Source organism: Pseudochaenichthys georgianus, chromosome 24, assembly GCF_902827115.2.
Source record: "Pseudochaenichthys georgianus chromosome 24, fPseGeo1.2, whole genome shotgun sequence".
NCBI classification, from domain to species: Eukaryota; Metazoa; Chordata; class Actinopteri; order Perciformes; family Channichthyidae; genus Pseudochaenichthys; species Pseudochaenichthys georgianus.
This window is the reverse complement of record NC_047526.1, coordinates 1,803,421-1,809,420: the sequence shown is the minus strand read 5'-3', so window position 1 is coordinate 1,809,420 and position 6,000 is coordinate 1,803,421. Positions and strand designations below refer to the sequence as shown.

General features: G+C 41.4%; 1 protein-coding gene across 5 annotated transcripts in view; it reads right to left on the bottom strand.

Moving 5' to 3' along the window:
• fynb (FYN proto-oncogene, Src family tyrosine kinase b) overlaps positions 1-6,000 on the bottom strand; it is an 83,734-nt gene that overhangs the window by 34,047 nt on the left and 43,687 nt on the right. The window lies entirely within an intron of this gene.

The window sequence follows — 6,000 nt, the reverse complement described above, 5'->3', positions numbered from 1 at the left end:
ATCAGAGAAATCCCCCAGTTGATGAGAGAAACCCCTAGTTAATGAGAGAAACCCCCCAGTTGATGAGAGAAACCCCCTAGTTAATGAGAGAAACCCCCCAGTTGATGAGAGAAACCACCTAGTTAATGAGAGAAACCCCCCAGTTGATGAGAGAAATCCCCAGTTAATGAGAGAAAACCCCCCAGTTGATGAGAGAAACCCCTTAGTTAATGAGAGAAACCCCCAGTTGATGAGAGAACCCCCCAGTTAATGAGAGAAACCCCCCAGTTGATGAGAGAAACCCCCTAGTTAATGAGAGAAACCCCCCAGTTGATGAGAGAAAACCCCCTAGTTAATGAGAGAAAACCCCCCAGTTGATGAGAGAAACCACCTAGTTAATGAGAGAAACCCCCCAGTTGATGAGAGAAACCCCTCAGTTGATGAGAGAAACCCCCAGTTAATGAGAGAGACCCCCCAGTTGATGAGAGAAACCCCCTAGTTAATGAGAGAAACCCCCCAGTTGATGAGAGAAACCCCCCTAGTTAATGAGAGAAAACCCCCCAGTTGATGAGAGAAACCCCCTAGTTAATGAGAGAAACCCCCCAGTTGATGAGAGAAACCCCCTAGTTAATGAGAGAAACCCCCCAGTTGATGGGGAAAAGTGGAAGAAACCTCAGGGAGAGCAACTCTCCCTCTCCCAGGACGGACAGACGTGCAATAGATGTTGTGTGTAAATTAAAAAGAGAATACATTTACAACATAGGTAGTCCCAACGCTTGAAAATGCATATGTAAGAAGAAGATGGATCCAGGTGGATGTCAACAACCCTGTGGGAGCCATCATCTATTTTTCTTCTAATAGCTTTATATCAGTTGAGGACTCTATTTGTGAATGAACTCTCAAGGCTGCGTGCTCAGCCCTCTCCTCTACTCCCTGTTCACTCACGACTGCGTAGCCACACACAGCTCCAACACCATCGTGAAGTTTGCTGACGACACGACCGTCATCGGCCAGATCACAGACGGCGACGAGACGGCGTACAGAGAGGAGGTCGAAAACCTGACATCTTGGTGCCAGGATAACAACCTCCATCTCAACATCAGCAAAACTACTTCTATTCTATTTTATTGTATTTACTTGCATTATTTTTTCTGTTTTATTGTGTTGCTCTGTTGGAGGAGCCTGGGACCTAAGATTTTCATGGACATAACTACACTGTAGCTATGTACGTATGACAATAAAAGCCTTGAATCTTTGGAGAAAAACCCCACTGTCCAGGCCCTCGGTCTGTTTCTATCCACAGGAGCATCAGCGAACAAAGCTTCAGTGACTCTGCAGCTGCAGCATCTTCCCTCAGGCTGTACTCTAGAGGAAGGAGAACGCTTTGGAAAGTTCTACTCTGCACTAAACAGAGTTGTGGTGGGAAGTAACTAAGTACATTTACTCATAATGTGCTTAAGTACAGTCATAAGATGCTTGTACTTTAATTGAGTATTTTCATGTTATGCTAATTTCCACTTCTACTCCACTACAATTAAGAGATAAATTATGAACTTTTACTCCACTACATCAATACCTTTAGTTACTTTGCAGATTTTGATTAATGATGTGAAATATAATCATAACATTTTGATTGTCGATTTATTTGTAAAAGATTGTCCACAGTAGAGATAATAATGTTCATCTTGTGCTCTGTATCACCGAAGACACATTTTTAGTTGTATACACTGCTGGAAAGAGGAGATTCCTAGCTTTCTAATGATATCAGGATTGTTGTTGTACTCCAAATATTAAGCAAAATATGTCCCATTATATAATGACTGTCACCGAGTCATCATTTTGAGAAAAAGGCCTTCAAAGTTTCCTCTTCTCTGGAATCCATCCATCTGATTGGTTATTAGCGGAGCAAATTATCAAAGTAGTAGCCTATCCATTTGGATTACTGGTCTGGGGGAAGCTCGCTAGTGTGTTTGTGTGTATGTGTAATTTTTCATTTGTGTGTATTGTGTTTGTTTCCCGGGGAAACCCTCAGGAGAAACACCGGCTGTTGTTCTGCCTGCTGTGACGTCAAGTTACTCCGTTCTCCGCCTGTAATTATGCCGTCACAAGCTTCTAAGCTGTATTTATCATCTGAATTTGCCGAAACAAGTTTAATATTCTGAAAGCCAAGACTTTGTTTATTTGAAATCAGATGAAAACAACTGTAACGGACCCTGCCGTGTTATGATTACTATACTCTTACATTCATAATTTCAGTGGGAGGGAGGGGGGGCGGCGCTGTGGAACAGCAGAGTGGAGGGAGAGCTGTCTTCTTCAAACATGTATTTATCGTGTGATTTTCGAAATAAAAGTTTCATATTCTGAAAGCCAAGACTTTGTTTATTTAAAATCAAACAAAACACCCGAACCCACGCGAATCCACGTTTATTTTGAAATGAGCCGTTGCGACTTCCGACTGATTTGGATAGAGCGGGTCACATATAGTTCTATCAAACTACTTCCTGACGGTGAGGAGGAGCAATTCAAACTGAGTGCCGTGCACAATGATACTCTCACTGTATGTATCTTTAATATTTCATTATATTAATATTTAATATTAACTTACATCAGTTTGCACTTCCAGTTTGACTAATCTGTAGCTGCGACCCGGGATTATTGCACCATTAAAATGTCCAATAGCGAAGTTTTAGATCTCAACAACTGATTCAGTGAGTTCAGTTCTGTTCTTACCAATCGATCAGACTTAAAGGTGGGGTCGGCCATTTTGGAGGAACCAGCTCGAGTGCGCTAGGATTTGAAAATACACAGCCGGTGTCAGTACCAGATGTGTTCGGGGTACCAGATGTGTTCGGGTGTATTTCCGTCGCTCCCGTCATCCATCATATCCGTCGACTCACCTCCCTCTGCTCCCAGCGCTCTGCTGCCACACACCGGCCGTCTGCGGAACTGCAGCCGGAGGAACTCGGTATAGCTTGTTATGTGTGTGTACTTGTGCACATAAATAATGTTTCTAATTATTTACAATTAAAAAATATATATATTCTGCGTTACTTTAGCCAACACTTTTATAAGGCCACGAGATTAGATAATTACGAAATGTGTAGATAGAATACATATCTTTCAGGTTGTTATTTTGTCATTGTTTAATGTTTTATTTATCTTTTAGTATTTGTATATAGTATCTGAACTTTGGAGAGGAGTTGGGAGACACACAACACATCAAATCACATCTACAGATCAAGACGAAGCGAATGGAAGTACTCCTAGCGTGAACATGTTTGTGAAAACGTGTGCAAAGTCTCCGAAAATCCTAATAATAAGCTCATATTTGAATTCCCCATAAAAAAAACACATCATTCAGTAAAAACAAGGCACCACTGATCATCTGCTCCCTGATCTCTCTGCGAATTGAAAGTACTTATTGCCTGAGATCGCATGCTGTGGTTTTATTAAATGTGCCAAGTGCTAGGACTGTCTTATGGAAGAAAGCTTTCAGATGTGCAGCTCCACTAACATGGAACAGTCTGCAAAAAGAATGGGAAATTACCAAGCTAGTACCACTACATGTTTTTAAAGCTCGGTTGGATGCTACACAATCAGATGCTGTTGGCACCTGTACATGTGGATAGATATGTTGTTCTGTTGTTTATGTTTTGCCTTTGATGTTATTCCATCCCATTTATCTCAACTCAAGTTAGTATTAAATGCAGACAACTCCAAACTCATGATATTCTCAAATGGCAAAAAGTTAACTTCTTTTCTCCCCAACATTTGTACTGTTCAAGGGACTGATATTTACATTGAAAGGGTCACTACATACACATATCTAGGTTTTATTATTGATCAGAATTTATCTTTCAAATCACACACTGAAAATGTTGTTTTAAAAATTAGGTTTCTCCGTTCAGACAAGGAAACATTTGATCTCTGCAACGTTTTTACCAGTATTGGATTCAGTATCTGCTTTACATGAATGTCTCTGACCAGTGCCTAAAGAGTTTGGATACTGTGTACCATTGAGCATTGTTTTATTACATATATATATTGTGAGTTTGGAATAAATATGCACTTTATGAAAATTATTAGTTGGTTACTGTTAGTAAAAAAACAGTAGGGTTAATACTGGATGTTTGTTACACTTGGATATGTTTTCATTGGACATTCAATTCAATGCCTTTATTTATCCAGGTAAAATCCCATTGATATCAATGATATCTTTTTCAAGGGAGACCTGCAGCAGTAGGTTCCACATGAAGACATACAAACATAAACAACAGAACAACATATCTATCCACATGTACAGGTACCAACAGCATCTGATTGTGTAGCATCCAACCAAGCTTTAAAAACATGTAGTGGTACTAGCTTGGTAATTTCCCATTCTTTTTGCAGACTGTTCCAAGTTAGTGGAGCTGCACATCTAAAAGCTTTCTTCCATAAGACAGTCCTAGCACTTGGCACATTTAATAAAACCACAGCATGCAATCTCAGGCAATAAGTACTTTCAATTCGCAGAGAGATCAGGGAGCAGATGATCAGTGGGGCCTTGTTTTTACTGAATGATGTGTTTTTTATGGGGAATTCAAATATGAGCTTATTTTTAGGATTTTCGGAGACTTTGCACACGTTTTCACAAACATGTTCATGCTAGGAGTACTTCCAGTCGCTTCGTCTTGATCTGTAGATGTGATTTGATGTGTCGTGTGTCTCCCAACTCCTCTCCAAAGTTCAGATACTATATAAAAAGTACTATATAAAAGGTAAATAAAACATTAAACAATGACAACATAACAACCTGAAAGATATGTATTCTATCTACACATTTCGTAATTATGTAATCTAGTGGCCTTATAAAAGTGTTGGCTGAAGTAACGCAGAATATATATATTTTTTAATTGTAAATAATTAGAAACATTATTTATGTGCACAAGTACACACATAACAAGCTGTACCGAGTTCCTCCGGCTGCAGTTCCGCAGACGGCCGGTGTGTGGCAGCAGAGCGCTGGGAGCAGAGGGAGGTGAGTAGACGGATATGACGGATGACGGGTGCGACGGAAATACACCCGAACACATCTGGTACCCCGAACACATCTGGTACCTACACCGGAACAAATCTGCCACTTCCTCTCAGAGCCCCTCCCCCAACACACACGAACGCGCACATGACCAATGAGGGCACGAGATAAGTCTGTGCCCAGATGGAAGGCTGACAGGCAGGTAGGCCATCCAGTTACTTTAGCCGGCTCAGATGATTGGTCGTGCTTTTTACATAACTACGGCTTCCACAGATTATATGTTTTATGGATTTTTTGTCAAAGCACTTCAGATATTCATTGCTATCGGGATGTTAAGAGCATTCCATGGAATAAAGCAAAAAGTGTTTCTCGAGCCGGTTTCTCAAATTTACAAACCCCACCTTTAAGTTGTGGACAATGTAATAAACTGGAATGATCCTTGAGGAGGTTTGGATGTGCCGGGTCGCTGTGTTGGTTTGATGTGTCTCCTGGGTATGGAGATGATAATAAAGGCTCGGTTTACTCAGGTCTGAGGTGACTGCGTTTCTGGAACTTCTTCAAAGCACTTCAACTCTCTTGATCACATTTATCAGACGCTCTCAGCAGACTGAGGCATTCCTGCAAACCGTGCTGATGTAAGGAGGGTTCGTGAGGCTTGTGCTGATCTGACTGCAGATAGAGGACCTGCTGTTCATGTGACAATTAAACTTCACAACATAACAAGACCCTGAATGCACCACAGCTGTGTTTCAAAGCTCCATCAGCTATATATATATATATATATATATATATATAATATTCCAATTCTCTCTCTCTCTCTCTCTCTCTGTGGGGGGACACGTCCCCCCTGTCCCCAGTGGAAACTACGCCCGTGTGTGTGGGAGTGTGTGTGTGTGTGTGTGTGTGTGTGGGGGGGGCATCATGTGATGCTGTCAGTCTCATTCACACCTGGAAGCTGTCCCCTGATACTGCTGTGGGTCAAGGGCCTCCCTCACCGGGCCCCT